This window comes from Triturus cristatus, chromosome 6 (assembly GCF_964204655.1).
Source record: "Triturus cristatus chromosome 6, aTriCri1.1, whole genome shotgun sequence".
In the NCBI taxonomy this organism is placed as follows: Eukaryota; Metazoa; Chordata; class Amphibia; order Caudata; family Salamandridae; genus Triturus; species Triturus cristatus.
Window position 1 is genome coordinate 1,100,123,619 of NC_140589.1, and position 20,392 is coordinate 1,100,144,010.

Genomic DNA, 20,392 nt, shown 5'->3' on the forward strand with positions numbered 1-20,392 from the left:
ACTCGTACTCTGGACTAATGGTTAAGGTATTAACTCTTACTCTGGCCTACGGGTTAAGGTCTTAACTCTTACTCTGGCCTAATAGCCAAGGTCTTAACTCTTACTCTGGCCTATTAGCTAAGGTCTTAGACTCATAGTATGGCATACAGGTTTAGGTCTTAACTCCTACCCTGGCCTACAGGTTAAGGTCTTAACTCTTACTCTGGCCTACTGGTTAAGGTCTTAACTCTTACTCTGGCCTGATAGCTAAGTTCTTAACTCTTATTCTGGCCTAATAGCTAAGGTCTTATACTCTTACTATGGCCTACAGGTTAAGGTCTTAACTCTTACTCTGGCCTAATAGCTAAGGTCTTAGACTCGTACTCTGGCCTAATGGTTAAGGTCTTAACTCTTACTCTGGCCCAATAGCTAAGGTCTTAACTCTTACTCTGGCCTAATAGCTAAGGTCTTAGACTCGTACTCTGGACTAATGATTAAGGTCTTAACTCTTACTCTGGCCTACTGGTTAAGGTCTTAACTCTTACTCTGGCCTAATAGCTAACGTCCTAGACTCATACTCTGGCCTAATGGTTAAGGTCTTAACTCTTACTCTGGCCTAATAGCTAAGGTCTTAACTCTTACTCTGGCTAAAAAGCTAAGGTCTTAGACTCGTACTCTGGCTTAATGGTTAAGGTCTTAACTCGTACTCTGGCCTAATAGCTAAGGTCTTAACTCTTACTCTGGCCTAATAGCTAAGGTCTTAGACTCGTACTATGGCCTACAGGTTAAGGTCTTAACTCTTACTCTGGCCTACAGGTTAAGTTCTTAACTCTTACTCTGGCCTACTGGTTAAGGTCTTAACTTTTACTCTGGCCTAATAGCTAAGGTCTTAGACTCGTACTATGGCCTACAGGTTAAGGTCTTAACTCTTACTCTGGCCTACTGCTTAAGGTCTTAACTCTTACTCTGGCCTAATAGCTAAGGTCTTCACTCTTACTCTGGCCTACTGGATAAGGTCTTAACTCTTACCCTGGCCTAATAGCTAAGGTCTTAGACTCGTACTCTGGCCTACAGGTTAAGGTCTTAACTCTTACTCTGGCCTACAGGTTAAGGTCTTAACTCTTACTCTGGCCTACTGGTTAAGGTCTTAACTCTTACTCTGGCCTAATAGCTAAGGTCTTAAACTCGTACTATGGCCTACAGGTTAAGGTCTTAACTCTTACTCTGGCGTACTGGTTAAGGTCTTAACTCTTACTCTGGCCTAACAGCTAAGGTCTTAGACTCGTACTCTGGCCTACAGGTTAAGGTCTTAACTCTTACTCTGGCCTAATAGCTAAGGTCTTAGACTCATACTCCGGCCTTATGGTTAAGGTCTTAACTCTTACTCTGGCCTAATGGTTACGGTATTAACTCTTACTCTGGCCTACTGGTTAAGGTCTTAACTCTTACTCTGGCCTAATAGCCAAGGTCTTAACTCTTACTCTGGCCTAATAGCTAAGGTCTTAGACTCGTACTATGGCCTACAGGTTAAGGTCTTAACTCTAACTCTCGCCTACTGGTTAAGGTCTTAACTCTTACTCTGGTCTAATAGCTAAGGTCTTAACTCTTACTCTGGCCTAATAGCTTAGGTCTTAGACTCGTACTCTGGCCTAATGGTTAAGGACTTAACTCCTACTCTGGCCTAATAGCTAAGGTCTTAACTCTTACTCTGGCCTAATAGCTAAGGTCTTAGACTCGTACTCTGGCCTACAGGGTAAGGTTTTAACTCTTACTCTGGCCTACTGGTTAAGGTCTTAACTCTTACTCTGGCCTAATAGCTAAGGTCTTAGACTCATACTATGGCCTACAGGTTGAGGTCTTAACTCTTACTCTGGCCTAATGGTTAAGGTCTTAACTCTTACTCTGGCCCAATAGCTAAGGTCTTAACTCTTACTCTGGCCTAATAGCTAAGGTCTTAGACTCATACTCTGGACTAATGGTTAAGGTCTTAACTCTTACTCTGGCCTACTGGTTAAGGTCTTAACTCTTACTCTAGCCTAATAGCTAACGTCTTAGACTCATACTCTGGCCTAATGGTTAAGGTCTTAACTCTTACTCTGGTCTAATAGCTAAGGTCTTAACTCTTACTCTGGCTAAAAAGCTAAGGTCTTAGACTTGTACTCTGGCTTAATGGTTAAGGTCTTAACTGGTACTCTGGCCTAATAGCTAAGGTCTTAACTCTTACTCTGGCCTAATAGCTAAGGTCTTAGACTCGTACTATGGCCTACAGGTTAAGGTCTTAACTCTTACTCTGGCCTACAGGTTAAGTTCTTAACTCTTACTCTGGCCTACTGGTTAAGGTCTTAACTTTTACTCTGGCCTAATAGCTAAGGTCTTAGGCTCGTACTATGGCCTACAGGTTAAGGTCTTAACTCTTACTCTGGCCTACTGGATAAGGTCTTAACTCTTACCCTGGTCTAATAGCTAAGGTCTTAGACTCGTACTCTGGCCTACAGGTTAAGGTCTTAACTCTTACTCTGGCCTACAGGTTAAGGTCTTAACTCTTACTCTGGCTTACTGGTTAAGGTCTTAACTCTTACTCTGGCCTAATAGCTAAGGTCTGAGACTCGTACTATGGCCTCCAGATTAAGGTCTTAACTCTTACTCTGGCGTACTGGTTAAGGTCTTAACTTTTACTCTGGCCTAACAGCTAAGGTCTTAGACTCGTACTCTGGCCTACAGGTTAAGGTCTTAACTCTTACTCTGGCCTAATAGCTAAGGTCTTAGACTCATACTCCGGCCTTATGGTTAAGGTCTTAACTCTTACTCTGGCCTAATGGTTACGGTATTAACTCTTACTCTGGCCTACTGGTTAAGATCTTAACTCTTACTCTGGCCTAATAGCCAAGGTCTTAACTCTTACTCTGGCCTAATAGCTAAGGTCTTAGACTCGTACTATGGCCTACAAGTTAAGGTCTTAACTCTAACTCTTGCCTACTGGTTAAGGTCTTAACTCTTACTCTGGCCTAATAGCTAAGGTCTTAACTCTTACTCTGGCATAATAGCTTAGGTCTTAGACTCGTACTCTGGCCTAATGGTTAAGGTCTTAACTCCTACTCTGGCCTAATAGCTAAGGTCTTAGACTCGTACTCTGGCCTACAGGTTAAGGTTTTAACTCTTACTCTGGCCTACTGGTTAAGGTCTTAACTCTTACTCTGGCCTAATAGCTAAGGTCTTAGACTCGTACTATGGCCTACAGGTTAAGGTCTTAACTCTTACTCTGGCCTACTGGTTAAGGTCTTAGCTCTTACTCTGGCCTAATAGCTAAGGTCTTAACTCTTACTCTGGCCTAATAGCTAAGGTCTTAGACTCATAGTATGGCCTACAGGTTTAGGTCTTAACTCCTACTCTGGCCTACAGGTTAAGGTCTTAACTCTTACTCTGCCCTACTGGTTAAGGTCTTAACTCGTACTTTGGCCTAATAGCTAAGGTGTTAACTCTTACTCAGGCCTAATAGCTAAGGTCTTAATTCTTACTCTGGCCTAATAGCTAAGGTCTTAACTCTTACTCTGGCCTAATAGCTAAGGTCTTAGACTCGTACTCTGGCCTAATGGTTAAGGTCTTAACTCTTACTCTGGCCTAATAGCTAAGGTCTTAACTCTTACTCTGGCCTAATAGCTAAGGTCTTAGACTCGTACTCTGGCCTAATTGTTAAGGTCTTCACTCTTACCTGGCCCAATAGCTAAGGTCTTAAATCTTTCTCTAGCCTAATAGCTAAGGTCTTAGACTCGTACTCTGGACTAATGGTTAAGGTCTTAACTGTTACTCTGGCCTACTGGTTAAGGTCTTAACTCTTACTCTGGCCTAATAGCTAAGGTCTTAGACTCGTACTCTGGCCAAATAGTTAAGGTCTTAACTCTTACTCTGGCCTAATAGCTAAGGTCTTAGACTCGTACTCTGGCCTAATTGTTAAGGTCTTCACTCTTACTCTGGCCCAATAGCTAAGGTCTTAACTCTTTCTCTGGCCTAATAGCTAAGGTCTTAGACTCGTACTCTGGACTAATGGTTAAGGTATTAACTCTTACTCTGGCCTACGGGTTAAGGTCTTAACTCTTACTCTGGCCTAATAGCCAAGGTCTTAACTCTTACTCTGGCCTAATAGCTAAGGTCCTAGACTCATACTATGGCCTACAGGTTAAGGTCTTAACTCTCACTCTCGCCTACTGGTTAAGGTCTTAACTCTTTCTCTGGCCTAATAGCTAAGGTCTTAACTCTTACTCTGGCCTAATAGCTTAGGTCTTAGACTCGTACTCTGGCCTAATGGTTAAGGTCTTATCTCTTACTCTAGCCTAATAGCTAAGGTCTTAACTCTTACTCTGGCCTAATAGCTAAGGTCTTAGACTCGTACTCTGGCCTACAGGTTAAGGTTTTAACTCTTACTCTGGCCTACTGGTTAAGGTCTTAACTCTTACTCTGGCCTAATAGCTAAGGTCTTAGGCTCGTACTATGGCCTACAGGTTTAGGTCTTAACTCCTACTCTGGCCTACAGGTTAATGTCTTAACTCTTACTCTGGCCTACTGGTTAAGGTCTTAACTCGTACTCTGGCCTAATAGCTAAGGTCTTAACTCTTACTCAGGCCTAATAGCTAAGGTCTTAATTCTTACTCTTGCCTAATAGCTAAGGTCTTAGACTCGTACTCTGGCCTAATGGTTAAGGTATTAACTCTTACTCTGGCCTAATAGCTAAGGTCTTAGACTCGTACTCTGGCCTAATGGTTAAGGTCTTCACTCTTACTCTGGCCCAATAGCTAAGGTCTTAACTCTTTCTCTGGCCTAATAGCTAAGGTCTTAGACTCGTACTCTGGACTAATGGTTAAGGTCTTAACTCTTACTCTGGCCTACTGGTTAAGGTCTTAACTCTTACTCTGGCCTAATAGCTAAGGTCTTAGACTCATACTCTGGCCTAATGGTTAAGGTCTTAACTCTTACTCTGGCCTAATAGCTAAGGTCTTAACTCTTACTCTGGCATAATGGTTAAAGTCTTAACTCTTACTCTGGCCTAATGGTTAAGGTCTTAACTCTTACTCTGGCCTAATGGTTAAGGTCTTAGCTCTTACTCCGGCCTAATGGTTAAGGTCTTAGACTCTTTCTCTGGCCTAATGTTTAAGGTCTTTATTCTTACTCTGGCTTAATGGTTAACGTCTTAACTCTTACTCTGGCCTAATAGCTAAGGTCTTAACTCTTACTCTGGCCTAATAGCTAAGGTCTTAGACTCGTACTCTGGCCTACAGGTTAAGGTCTTAACTCTTACTCTGGCCTACTGGTTAAGGTCTTAACTCTTACTCTGGCGTAATAGCTAAGGTCTTAGACTCATACTCTGGTCTAATGGTTAAGGTCTTAACTCTTTCTCTGGCCTACTGGTGAAGGTCTTAACTCTTACTCTGGCCTAATAGCTAAGGTGTTAGACTCGTACTCTGGCCTACTGGTTAAGGTCTTAACTCTTACTCTGGCCGACTGGTTAAGGTCTTAACTCTTACTCTGGCCTAATAGCTAAGGTCTTAGACTCATACTATGGCCTACAGGTTAAGGTCTTAACTCTTACTCTGGCCTACTGGTTAAGGTCTTAACTCTTACTCTGGCCTAATAGCTAAGGTCTTAGTCTTGTACTCTGGCCTAATGGTTAAGGTCTTAACTCTTACTCTGGCCTACTGGTTAAGGTCTTAACTCTTACTCTGGCCTACTGATTAAGGTCTTAACTCTCAGTCTGGCATAATAGCTCAGGTCTTAACACTTACTCTGGCCTAATAGATAAGGTCTTAGACTCGTACTCTGGCGTAATGGTTAAGGTCTTAACTCTTACTCTGGCCTAAAAGCTAAGGTCTTAACTCTTACTCTGGCTAAATAGCTAAGGTCTTAGACTAGTACTCTGGCTTAATGGTTACAGTCTTAACTCTTACTCTGGCCTAATAGCTAAGGTCTTAACTCTTACTCTGGCCTAATAGCTAAGGTCTTAGACTCGTACTCTGGCCTAATGGTTAAGGTCTTAACTCTTACTCTGGCCTAATAGCTAAGGCCTAAGACTCCTACTATGGCCTACAGGTTAAGGTGTTAACTCTTACTCTGGCCTACATGTTAAGGTCTTAACTCTTACACTGGCGTACTGGTTAAGGTCTTAACTCTTACTCTGGCCTAATAGCTAAGGTGTAAGACTCGTACTATGGCCTGATAGCTAAGGTCTTAGACTCGTACTCTGGCCTAATAGCTAAGGTCTTAACTCTTACTCTGGCCTAATAGCTAAGGTCTTAACTCTTATTCTGGCCTAATAGCTGAGGTCTTAGACTCGTACTCTGGCCTAATAGCTAAGGTCTTAGACTCGTACTCTGGCCTAATAGCTAAGGTCTTAACTCTTACTCTGGCCTAATAGCTAAGGTCTTAACTCTTACTCTGGCCTAATACCTAAGGTCTTAGACTCGTACTCTGGCCTAATAGCTAAGGTCTTAGACTCGTACTCTGGCCTAATGGTTAAGGTCTTAACTCTTACACTGGCCTACTGGTTAAGGTCTTAACTCTTACTCTGGCCTAATAGCTAAGGTCTTAGACTCGTACTCTGGCCTAATGGTAAAGGTATTAACTCTTACTCTGGCCAGACTCTTACTCTGGCCTAATGGTTAAGGTCTTAACTCTTACTCTGGCCTACTGGTTAAGGTCTTAACTCTTACTCTGGCCTAATAGCTAAGGTCTTAGACTCGTACTCTGGCCTAATGGTTAAGGTCTTAACTCATACTCCGGCCTACTGGTTAAGGTCTTAACTCTTACTCTGGCCTAATAGCTAAGGTCTTAGACTCGTACTATGGCCTACAGGTTAAGGTCTTAACTCTTACTCTGGCCTACTGGTTAAGGTCTTAATTCTTACTCTGGCCTAATAGCTAAGGTCTTAACTCTTACTCTGGCCTAATAGCTAAGGTCTAAGACTCGTACTATGGCCTACAGGTTAAGGTCTTAACTCTTACTCTGGCCTACAGGTTAAGGTCTTAACTCTTACTCTGGCCTACTGGTTAAGGTCTTAATTCTTACTCTGGCCTAATAGCTAAGGTCTTAACTCTTACTCTGGCCTAATAGCTAAGGTCTTAGACTCGTACTATGGCATACAGGTTAGGTCTTAACTCTTACTCTGGCCTACTGGTTAAGGTCTTAACTCTTACTCTGGCCTAATAGCTAAGGTCTTAGACTCGTACTCTGGCCTAATAGCTAAGGTCTTAACTCTTAGTCTGGCCTAATAGCTAGGTCTTAGACTCGTACTCTGGCCTAATGTTTAAGGTCTTAACTCTTACTCTGGCCTAATAGCTAAGGTGTTAGACTCATACTCTGGCCTAATGGTTAAGGTCTTAACTCTTACGCTGGCCTAATAGCTAAGGTCTTAGACTCGTACTATGGCCTACAGGTTAAGGTCTTAACTCTTACTCTGGCCTACTGGTTAAGGTCTTAACTCTTACTCTGGCCTAATAGCTAAGGTCTTAGACTCGTACTCTGGCCTACTGGTTAAGGTCTTAACTCTTACTCTGGCCTAATAGCTAAGGTCTTAGACTCGTACTCTGGCCTAATTGTTAAGGTCTTAACTCTTACTCTGGCCTAACAGCTAAGGTCTTAGGCTCGTACTCTGGCCTAATAGCTAAGGTCTTAGACTCATACTCTGGCCTAGAGGTTAAGGTCTTAACTCTTACTCTGGCCTAATAGCTAAGGTCTTGACTCTTACTCTGGCCTAATATCTAAGGTCTTAGACTCGTACTATGGCCTTCAGGTTAAGGTCTTAACTCTTACTCTGGCCTACTGGTTAAGGTCTTAACTCTTACTCTGGCCTAATGGTTAAGGTCTTAGACTCTTAATCTGGCCTAATGGTAAAGGTCTTTACTCTTACTCTGGCCAGACTCTTACTCTGGACTAATGGTTAAGGTCTTAACTCTTACTCTGGCCTAATTGTTAAGGTCTTAGACTCTTACTCTGGCCTAATGGTTAAGGTCTTAGCTCTTACTCCGGCCTAATGGTTAAGGTCTTAGACTCTTTCTCTGGCCTAATGTTTAAGGTCTTTATTCTTACTCTGGCTTAATGGTTAAGGTCTTAGACTCTTAATCTGGCCTAATGGTAAAGGTCTTAACTCTTACTCTGGCCAGACTCTTACTCTGGCCTAATGGTTAAGGTCTTAACTCTTACTCTGGCCTACTGGTTAAGGTCTTAACTCTTACTCTGGCCTAATAGCTAAGGTCTTAGACTCGTACTCTGGCCTAATGGTTAAGGTCTTAACTCATACTCTGGCCTACTGGTTAAGGTCTTAACTCTTACTCTGGCCTAATAGCTAAGGTCTTAGACTCGTACTATGGCCTACAGGTTAAGGTCTTAACTCTTACTCTGGCCTACTGGTTAAGGTCTTAGCTCTTACTCTGGCCTAATAGCTAAGGTCTTAACTCTTACTCTGGCCTAATAGCTAAGGTCTTAGACTCATAGTATGGCCTACAGGTTTAGGTCTTAACTCCTACTCTGGCCTACAGGTTAAGGTCTTAACTCTTACTCTGCCCTACTGGTTAAGGTCTTAACTCGTACTTTGGCCTAATAGCTAAGGTGTTAACTCTTACTCAGGCCTAATATCTAAGGTCTTAATTCTTACTCTGGCCTAATAGCTAAGGTCTTAGACTCGTACTCTGGCCTAATGGTTAAGGTCTTAACTCTTACTCTGGCCTAATAGCTAAGGTCTTAACTCTTACTCTGGCCTAATAGCTAAGGTCTTAGACTCCTACTCTGGCCTAATAGCTAAGGTCTTAATTCTTACTCTTGGCCTAATAGCTAAGGTCTTAACTCGTACTCTGGCCTAATAGCTAAGGTGTTAACTCTTACTCAGGCCTAATAGCTAAGGTCTTAATTTTTACTCTGGCCTAATAGCTAAGGTCTTAGACTCGTACTCTGGCCTAATGGTTAAGGTCTTAACTCTTACTCTGGCCTAATAGCTATGGTCTTAGACTCGTACTCTGGCCTAATTGTTAAGGTCTTCACTCTTACCTGGCCCAATAGCTAAGGTCTTAACTCTTTCTCTGGCCTAATAGCTAAGGTCTTAGACTCGTACTCTGGACTAATGGTTAAGGTCTTAACTGTTACTCTGGCCTACTGGTTAAGGTCTTAACTCTTACTCTGGCCTAATAGCTAAGGTCTTAGACTCGTACTCTAGCCTAATAGTTAAGGTCTTAACTCTTACTCTGGCCTAATAGCTAAGGTCTTAGACTCGTACTCTGGCCTAATTGTTAAGGTCTTCACTCTTACTCTGGCCCAATAGCTAAGGTCTTAACTCTTTCTCTGGCCTAATAGCTAAGGTCTTAGACTCGTACTCTGGACTAATGGTTAAGGTATTAACTCTTACTCTGGCCTACGGGTTAAGGTCTTAACTCTTACCCTGGCCTAATAGCCAAGGTCTTAACTCTTACTCTGGCCTAATAGCTAAGGTCTTAGACTCATACTATGGCCTACAGGTTAAGGTCTTAACTCTCACTCTCGCCTACTGGTTAAGGTCTTAACTCTTACTCTGGCCTAATAGCTAAGGTCTTAACTCTTACTCTGGCCTAATAGCTTAGGTCTTAGACTCGTACTCTGGCCTAATGGTTAAGGTCTTAACTCTTACTCTAGCCTAATAGCTAAGGTCTTAACTCTTACTCTGGCCTAATAGCTAAGGTCTTAGACTCGTACTCTGGCCTACATGTTAAGGTTTTAACTCTTACTCTGGCCTACTGGTTAAGGTCTTAACTCTTACTCTGGCCTAATAGCTAAGGTCTTAGACTCGTACTATGGCCTACAGGTTTAGGTCATAACACCTACTCTGGCCTACAGGTTAAGGTCTTAACTCTTACTCTGGCCTACTGGTTAAGGTCTTAACTCATACTCTGGCCTAATAGCTAAGGTCTTAACTCTTACTCAGGCCTAATAGCTAAGGTCTTAATTCTTACTCTTGCCTAATAGCTAAGGTCTTAGACTCGTACTCTGGCCTAATGGTTAAGGTATTAACTCTTACTCTGGCCTAATAGCTAAGGTCTTAGACTCGTACTCTGGCCTAATGGTTAAGGTCTTCACTCTTACTCTGGCCCAATAGCTAAGGTCTTAACTCTTTCTCTGGCCTAATAGCTAAGGTCTTAGACTCGTACTCTGGACTAATGGTTAAGGTCTTAACTCTTACTCTGGCCTAATGGTTAAGGTCTTAACTCTTACTCTGGCCTAATAGCTAATGTCTTAGACTCATACTCCGGCCTTATGGTTAAGGTCTTAACTCTTACTCTGGCCTAATGGTTACGGTATTAACTCTTACTCTGGCCTACTGGTTAAGGTCTTAACTCTTACTCTGGCCTAATAGCCAAGGTCTTAACTCTTACTCTGGCCTAATAGCTAAGGTCTTAGACTCGTACTATGGCCTACAGGTTAAGGTCTTAACTCTAACTCTCGCCTACTGGTTAAGGTCTTAACTCTTACTCTGGTCTAATAGCTAAGGTCTTAACTCTTACTCTGGCCTAATAGCTTAGGTCTTAGACTCGTACTCTGGCCTAATGGTTAAGGTCTTAACTCCTACTCTGGCCTAATAGCTAAGGTCTTAACTCTTACTCTGGCCTAATAGCTAAGGTCTTAGACTCGTACTCTGGCCTACAGGGTAAGGTTTTAACTCTTACTCTGGCCTACTGGTTAAGGTCTTAACTCTTACTCTGGCCTAATAGCTAAGGTCTTAGACTCATACTATGGCCTACAGGTTGAGGTCTTAACTCTTACTCTGGCCTAATGGTTAAGGTCTTAACTCTTACTCTGGCCCAATAGCTAAGGTCTTAACTCTTACTCTGGCCTAATAGCTAAGGTCTTAGACTCATACTCTGGACTAATGGTTAAGGTCTTAACTCTTACTCTGGCCTACTGGTTAAGGTCTTAACTCTTACTCTAGCCTAATAGCTAACGTCTTAGACTCATACTCTGGCCTAATGGTTAAGGTCTTAACTCTTACTCTGGTCTAATAGCTAAGGTCTTAACTCTTACTCTGGCTAAAAAGCTAAGGTCTTAGACTCGTACTCTGGCTTAATGGTTAAGGTCTTAACTGGTACTCTGGCCTAATAGCTAAGGTCTTAACTCTTACTCTGGCCTAATAGCTAAGGTCTTAGACTCGTACTATGGCCTACAGGTTAAGGTCTTAACTCTTACTCTGGCCTACAGGTTAAGTTCTTAACTCTTACTCTGGCCTACTGGTTAAGGTCTTAACTTTTACTCTGGCCTAATAGCTAAGGTCTTAGACTCGTACTCTGGCCTACAGGTTAAGGTCTTAACTCTTACTCTGGCCTACAGGTTAAGGTCTTAACTCTTACTCTGGCTTACTGGTTAAGGTCTTAACTCTTACTCTGGCCTAATAGCTAAGGTCTGAGACTCGTACTATGGCCTCCAGATTAAGGTCTTAACTCTTACTCTGGCGTACTGGTTAAGGTCTTAACTTTTACTCTGGCCTAACAGCTAAGGTCTTAGACTCGTACTCTGGCCTACAGGTTAAGGTCTTAACTCTTACTCTGGCCTAATAGCTAAGGTCTTAGACTCATACTCCGGCCTTATGGTTAAGGTCTTAACTCTTACTCTGGCCTAATGGTTACGGTATTAACTCTTACTCTGGCCTACTGGTTAAGATCTTAACTCTTACTCTGGCCTAATAGCCAAGGTCTTAACTCTTACTCTGGCCTAATAGCTAAGGTCTTAGACTCGTACTATGGCCTACAAGTTAAGGTCTTAACTCTAACTCTCGCCTACTGGTTAAGGTCTTAACTCTTACTCTGGCCTAATAGCTAAGGTCTTAACTCTTACTCTGGCATAATAGCTTAGGTCTTAGACTCGTACTCTGGCCTAATGGTTAAGGTCTTAACTCCTACTCTGGCCTAATAGCTAAGGTCTTAGACTCGTACTCTGGCCTACAGGTTAAGGTTTTAACTCTTACTCTGGCCTACTGGTTAAGGTCTTAACTCTTACTCTGGCCTAATAGCTAAGGTCTTAGACTCGTACTATGGCCTACAGGTTAAGGTCTTAACTCTTACTCTGGCCTACTGGTTAAGGTCTTAGCTCTTACTCTGGCCTAATAGCTAAGGTCTTAACTCTTACTCTGGCCTAATAGCTAAGGTCTTAGACTCATAGTATGGCCTACAGGTTTAGGTCTTAACTACTACTCTGGCCTACAGGTTAAGGTCTTAACTCTTACTCTGCCCTACTGGTTAAGGTCTTAACTCGTACTTTGGCCTAATAGCTAAGGTGTTAACTCTTACTCAGGCCTAATAGCTAAGGTCTTAATTCTTACTCTGGCCTAATAGCTAAGGTCTTAACTCTTACTCTGGCCTAATAGCTAAGGTCTTAGACTCGTACTCTGGCCTAATGGTTAAGGTCTTAACTCTTACTCTGGCCTAATAGCTAAGGTCTTAACTCTTACTCTGGCCTAATAGCTAAGGTCTTAGACTTGTACTCTGGCCTAATTGTTAAGGTCTTCACTCTTACCTGGCCCAATAGCTAAGGTCTTAAATCTTTCTCTAGCCTAATAGCTAAGGTCTTAGACTCGTACTCTGGACTAATGGTTAAGGTCTTAACTGTTACTCTGGCCTACTGGTTAAGGTCTTAACTCTTACTCTGGCCTAATAGCTAAGGTCTTAGACTCGTACTCTGGCCAAATAGTTAAGGTCTTAACTCTTACTCTGGCCTAATAGCTAAGGTCTTAGACTCGTACTCTGGCCTAATTGTTAAGGTCTTCACTCTTACTCTGGCCCAATAGCTAAGGTCTTAACTCTTTCTCTGGCCTAATAGCTAAGGTCTTAGACTCGTACTCTGGACTAATGGTTAAGGTATTAACTCTTACTCTGGCCTACGGGTTAAGGTCTTAACTCTTACTCTGGCCTAATAGCCAAGGTCTTAACTCTTACTCTGGCCTAATAGCTAAGGTCCTAGACTCATACTATGGCCTACAGGTTAAGGTCTTAACTCTCACTCTCGCCTACTGGTTAAGGTCTTAACTCTTTCTCTGGCCTAATAGCTAAGGTCTTAACTCTTACTCTGGCCTAATAGCTTAGGTCTTAGACTCGTACTCTGGCCTAATGGTTAAGGTCTTATCTCTTACTCTAGCCTAATAGCTAAGGTCTTAACTCTTACTCTGGCCTAATAGCTAAGGTCTTAGACTCGTACTCTGGCCTACAGGTTAAGGTTTTAACTCTTACTCTGGCCTACTGGTTAAGGTCTTAACTCTTACTCTGGCCTAATAGCTAAGGTCTTAGGCTCGTACTATGGCCTACAGGTTTAGGTCTTAACTCCTACTCTGGCCTACAGGTTAATGTCTTAACTCTTACTCTGGCCTACTGGTTAAGGTCTTAACTCGTACTCTGGCCTAATAGCTAAGGTCTTAACTCTTACTCAGGCCTAATAGCTAAGGTCTTAATTCTTACTCTTGCCTAATAGCTAAGGTCTTAGACTCGTACTCTGGCCTAATGGTTAAGGTATTAACTCTTACTCTGGCCTAATAGCTAAGGTCTTAGACTCGTACTCTGGCCTAATGGTTAAGGTCTTCACTCTTACTCTGGCCCAATAGCTAAGGTCTTAACTCTTTCTCTGGCCTAATAGCTAAGGTCTTAGACTCGTACTCTGGACTAATGGTTAAGGTCTTAACTCTTACTCTGGCCTACTGGTTAAGGTCTTAACTCTTACTCTGGCCTAATAGCTAAGGTCTTAGACTCATACTCTGGCCTAATGGTTAAGGTCTTAACTCTTACTCTGGCCTAATAGCTAAGGTCTTAACTCTTACCCTGGCATAATGGTTAAAGTCTTAACTCTTACTCTGGCCTAATGGTTAAGGTCTTAACTCTTACTCTGGCCTAATGGTTAAGGTCTTAGCTCTTACTCCGGCCTAATGGTTAAGGTCTTAGACTCTTTCTCTGGCCTAATGTTTAAGGTCTTTATTCTTACTCTGGCTTAATGGTTAACGTCTTAACTCTTACTCTGGCCTAATAGCTGAGGTCTTAACTCTTACTCTGGCCTAATAGCTAAGGTCTTAGACTCGTACTCTGGCCTACTGGTTTAGGTCTTAACTCTTACTCTGGCCTACTGGTTAAGGTCTTAACTCTTACTCTGGCGTAATAGCTAAGGTCTTAGACTCGTACTCTGGTCTAATGGTTAAGGTCTTAACTCTTTCTCTGGCCTACTGGTTAAGGTCTTAACTCTTACTCTGGCCTAATAGCTAAGGTGTTAGACTCGTACTCTGGCCTACTGGTTAAGGTCTTAACTCTTACTCTGGCCGACTGGTTAAGGTCTTAACTCTTACTCTGGCCTAATAGCTAAGGTCTTAGACTCATACTATGGCCTACAGGTTAAGGTCTTAACTCTTACTCTGGCCTACTGGTTAAGGTCTTAACTCTTACTCTGGCCTAATAGCTAAGGTCTTAGTCTTGTACTCTGGCCTAATGGTTAAGGTCTTAACTCTTACTCTGGCCTACTGGTTAAGGTCTTAACTCTTACTCTGGCCTACTGATTAAGGTCTTAACTCTCAGTCTGGCATAATAGCTCAGGTCTTAACACTTACTCTGGCCTAATAGATAAGGTCTTAGACTCGTACTCTGGCGTAATGGTTAAGGTCTTAACTCTTACTCTGGCCTAATAGCTAAGGTCTTAACTCTTACTCTGGCTAAATAGCTAAGGTCTTAGACTAGTACTCTGGCTTAATGGTTACAGTCTTAACTCTTACTCTGGCCTAATAGCTAAGGTCTTAACTCTTACTCTGGCCTAATAGCTAAGGTCTTAGACTCGTACTCTGGCCTAATGGTTAAGGTCTTAACTCTTACTCTGGCCTAATAGCTAAGGCCTAAGACTCCTACTATGGCCTACAGGTTAAGGTGTTAACTCTTACTCTGGCCTACATGTTAAGGTCTTAACTCTTACACTGGCGTACTGGTTAAGGTCTTAACTCTTACTCTGGCCTAATAGCTAAGGTGTAAGACTCGTACTATGGCCTGATAGCTAAGGTCTTAGACTCGTACTCTGGCCTAATAGCTAAGGTCTTAACTCTTACTCTGGCCTAATAGCTAAGGTCTTAACTCTTATTCTGGCCTAATAGCTGAGGTCTTAGACTCGTACTCTGGCCTAATAGCTAAGGTCTTAGACTCGTACTCTGGCCTAATAGCTAAGGTCTTAACTCTTACTCTGGCCTAATAGCTAAGGTCTTAACTCTTACTCTGGCCTAATACCTAAGGTCTTAGACTCGTACTCTGGCCTAATAGCTAAGGTCTTAGACTCGTACTCTGGCCTAATGGTTAAGGTCTTAACTCTTACACTGGCCTACTGGTTAAGGTCTTAACTCTTACTCTGGCCTAATAGCTAAGGTCTTAGACTCGTACTCTGGCCTAATGGTAAAGGTATTAACTCTTAGTCTGGCCAGACTCTTACTCTGGCCTAATGGTTAAGGTCTTAACTCTTACTCTGGCCTACTGGTTAAGGTCTTAACTCTTACTCTGGCCTAATAGCTAAGGTCTTAGACTCGTACTCTGGCCTAATGGTTAAGGTCTTAACTCATACTCTGGCCTACTGGTTAAGGTCTTAACTCTTACTCTGGCCTAATAGCTAAGGTCTTAGACTCGTACTATGGCCTACAGGTTAAGGTCTTAACTCTTACTCTGGCCTACTGGTTAAGGTCTTAATTCTTACTCTGGCCTAATAGCTAAGGTCTTAACTCTTACTCTGGCCTAATAGCTAAGGTCTAAGACTCGTACTATGGCCTACAGGTTAAGGTCTTAACTCTTACTCTGGCCTATAGGTTAAGGTCTTAACTCTTACTCTGGCCTACTGGTTAAGGTCTTAATTCTTACTCTGGCCTAATAGCTAAGGTCTTAACTCTTACTCTGGCCTAATAGCTAAGGTCTTAGACTCGTACTATGGCATACAGGTTAGGTCTTAACTCTTACTCTGGCCTACTGGTTAAGGTCTTAACTCTTACTCTGGCCTAATAGCTAAGGTCTTAGACTCGTACTCTGGCCTAATAGCTAAGGTCTTAACTCTTAGTCTGGCCTAATAGCTAGGTCTTAGACTCGTACTCTGGCCTAATGTTTAAGGTCTTAACTCTTACTCTGGCCTAATAGCTAAGGTGTTAGACTCATACTCTGGCCTAATGGTTAAGGTCTTAACTCTTACGCTGGCCTAATAGCTAAGGTCTTAGACTCATACTATGGCCTACAGGTTAAGGTCTTAACTCTTACTCTGGCCTACTGGTTAAGGTCTTAACTCTTACTCTGGCCTAATAGCTAAGGTCTTAGACTCGTACTCTGGCCTACTGGTTAAGGTCTTAACTCTTACTCTGGCCTAACAGCTAAGGTCTTAGGCTCGTACTCTGGCCTAATAGCTAAGGTCTTAGACTCATACTCTGGCCTAGAGGTTAAGGTCTTAACTCTTACTCTGGCCTAATAGCTAAGGTCTTGACTCTTACTCTGGCCTAATATCTAAGGTCTTAGACTCGTACTATGGCCTTCAGGTTAAGGTCTTAACTCTTACTCTGGCCTACTGGTTAAGGTCTTAACTCTTACTCTGGCCTAATGGTTAAGGTCTTAGACTCTTAATCTGGCCTAATGGTAAAGGTCTTTACTCTTACTCTGGCCAGACTCTTACTCTGGACTAATGGTTAAGGTCTTAACTCTTACTCTGGCCTAATTGTTAAGGTCTTAGACTCTTACTCTGGCCTAATGGTTAAGGTCTTAGCTCTTACTCCGGCCTAATGGTTAAGGTCTTAGACTCTTTCTCTGGCCTAATGTTTAAGGTCTTTATTCTTACTCTTTCTTAATGGTTAAGGTCTTAGACTCTTAATCTGGCCTAATGGTAAAGGTCTTAACTCTTACTCTGGCCAGACTCTTACTCTGGCCTAATGGTTAAGGTCTTAACTCTTACTCTGGCCTACTGGTTAAGGTCTTAACTCTTACTCTGGCCTAATAGCTAAGGTCTTAGACTCGTACTCTGGCCTAATGGTTAAGGTCTTAACTCATACTCTGGCCTACTGGTTAAGGTCTTAACTCTTACTCTGGCCTAATAGCTAAGGTCTTAGACTCGTACTATGGCCTACAGGTTAAGGTCTTAACTCTTACTCTGGCCTACTGGTTAAGGTCTTAGCTCTTACTCTGGCCTAATAGCTAAGGTCTTAACTCTTACTCTGGCCTAATAGCTAAGGTCTTAGACTCATAGTATGGCCTACAGGTTTAGGTCTTAACTCCTACTCTGGCCTACAGGTTAAGGTCTTAACTCTTACTCTGCCCTACTGGTTAAGGTCTTAACTCGTACTTTGGCCTAATAGCTAAGGTGTTAACTCTTACTCAGGCCTAATATCTAAGGTCTTAATTCTTACTCTGGCCTAATAGCTAAGGTCTTAGACTCGTACTCTGGCCTAATGGTTAAGGTCTTAACTCTTACTCTGGCCTAATAGCTAAGGTCTTAACTCTTACTCTGGCCTAATAGCTAAGGTCTTAGACTCGTACTCTGGCCTAATAGCTAAGGTCTTAATTCTTACTCTTGGCCTAATAGCTAAGGTCTTAACTCGTACTCTGGCCTAATAGCTAAGGTGTTAACTCTTACTCAGGCCTAATAGCTAAGGTCTTAATTTTTACTCTGGCCTAATAGCTAAGGTCTTAGACTCGTACTCTGGCCTAATGGTTAAGGTCTTAATTCTTACTCTGGCCTAATAGCTATGGTCTTAGACTCGTACTCTGGCCTAATTGTTAAGGTCTTCACTCTTACCTGGCCCAATAGCTAAGGTCTTAACTCTTTCTCTGGCCTAATAGCTAAGGTCTTAGACTCGTACTCTGGACTAATGGTTAAGGTCTTAACTGTTACTCTGGCCTACTGGTTAAGGTCTTAACTCTTACTCTGGCCTAATAGCTAAGGTCTTAGACTCGTACTCTGGCCTAATAGTTAAGGTCTTAACTCTTACTCTGGCCTAATAGCTAAGGTCTTAGACTCGTACTCTGGCCTAATTGTTAAGGTCTTCACTCTTACTCTGGCCCAATAGCTAAGGTCTTAACTCTTTCTCTGGCCTAATAGCTAAGGTCTTAGACTCGTACTCTGGACTAAAGGTTAAGGTATTAACTCTTACTCTGGCCTACGGGTTAAGGTCTTAACTCTTACCCTGGCCTAATAGCCAAGGTCTTAACTCTTACTCTGGCCTAATAGCTAAGGTCTTAGACTCATACTATGGCCTACAGGTTAAGGTCTTAACTGTCACTCTCGCCTACTGGTTAAGGTCTTAACTCTTACTCTGGCCTAATAGCTAAGGTCTTAACTCTTACTCTGGCCTAATAGCTTAGGTCTTAGACTCGTACTCTGGCCTAATGGTTAAGGTCTTAACTCTTACTCTAGCCTAATAGCTAAGGTCTTAACTCTTACTCTGGCCTAATAGCTAAGGTCTTAGACTCGTACTCTGGCCTACAGGTTAAGGTTTTAACTCTTACTCTGGCCTACTGGTTAAGGTCTTAACTCTTACTCTGGCCTAATAGCTAAGGTCTTAGACTCGTACTATGGCCTACAGGTTTAGGTCATAACTCCTACTCTGGCCTACAGGTTAAGGTCTTAACTCTTACTCTGGCCTACTGGTTAAGGTCTTAACTCGTACTCTGGCCTAATAGCTAAGGTCTTAACTCTTACTCAGGCCTAATAGCTAAGGTCTTAATTCTTACTCTTGCCTAATAGCTAAGGTCTTAGACTCGTACTCTGGCCTAATGGTTAAGGTATTAACTCTTACTCTGGCCTAATAGCTAAGGTCTTAGACTCGTACTCTGGCCTAATGGTTAAGGTCTTCACTCTTACTCTGGCCCAATAGCTAAGGTCTTAACTCTTTCTCTGGCCTAATAGCTAAGGTCTTAGACTCGTACTCTGGACTAATGGTTAAGGTCTTAACTCTTACTCTGGCCTAATGGTTAAGGTCTTAACTCTTACTCTGGCCCAATAGCTAAGGTCTTAACTCTTACTCTGGCCTAATAGCTAAGGTCTTAGACTCGTACTCTGGACTAATGGTTAAGGTCTTAACTCTTACTCTGGCCTACTGGTTAAGGTCTTAACTCTTACTCTGGCCTAATAGCTAACGTCTTAGACTCATACTCTGGCCTAATGGTTAAGGTCTTAACTCTTACTCTGGCCTAATAGCTAAGGTCTTAACTCTTACTCTGGCTAAAAAGCTAAGGTCTTAGACTCGTACTCTGGCTTAATGGTTAAGGTCTTAACTGGTACTCTGGCCTAATAGCTAAGGTCTTAACTCTTACTCTGGCCTAATAGCTAAGGTCTTAGACTCGTACTATTGCCTACAGGTTAAGGTCTTAACTCTTACTCTGGCCTACAGGTTAAGTTCTTAACTCTTACTCTGGCCTACTGGTTAAGGTCTTAACTTTTACTCTGGCCTAATAGCTAAGGTCTTAGACTCGTACTATGGCCTACAGGTTAAGGTCTTAACTCTTACTCTGGCCTACTGCTTAAGGTCTTAACTCTTACTCTGGCCTAATAGTTAAGGTCTTCACTCTTACTCTGGCCTACTGGATAAGGTCTTAACTCTTACCCTGGTCTAATAGCTAAGGTCTTAGACTCGTACTCTGGCCTACAGGTTAAGGTCTTAACTCTTACTCTGGCCTACAGGTTAAGGTCTTAACTCTTACTCTGGCTTACTGGTTAAGGTCTTAACTCTTACTCTGGCCTAATAGCTAAGGTCTGAGACTCGTACTATGGCCTCCAGATTAAGGTCTTAACTCTTACTCTGGCGTACTGGTTAAGGTCTTAACTTTTACTCTGGCCTAACAGCTAAGGTCTTAGACTCGTACTCTGGCCTACAGGTTAAGGTCTTAACTCTTACTCTGGCCTAATAGCTAAGGTCTTAGACTCATACTCCGGCCTTATGGTTAAGGTCTTAACTCTTACTCTGGCCTAATGGTTACGGTATTAACTCTTACTCTGGCCTACTGGTTAAGATCTTAACTCTTACTCTGGCCTAATAGCCAAGGTCTTAACTCTTACTCTGGCCTAATAGCTAAGGTCTTAGACTCGTACTATGGCCTACAAGTTAAGGTCTTAACTCTAACTCTCGCCTACTGGTTAAGGTCTTAACTCTTACTCTGGCCTAATAGCTAAGGTCTTAACTCTTACTCTGGCCTAATAGCTTAGGTCTTAGACTCATACTCTGGCCTAATGGTTAAGGTCTTAACTCCTACTCTGGCCTAATAGCTAAGGTCTTAGACTCGTACTCTGGCCTACAGGTTAAGGTTTTAACTCTTACTCTGGCCTACTGGTTAAGGTCTTAACTCTTACTCTGGCCTAATAGCTAAGGTCTTAGACTCGTACTATGGCCTACAGGTTAAGGTCTTAACTCTTACTCTGGCCTACTGGTTAAGGTCTTAGCTCTTAC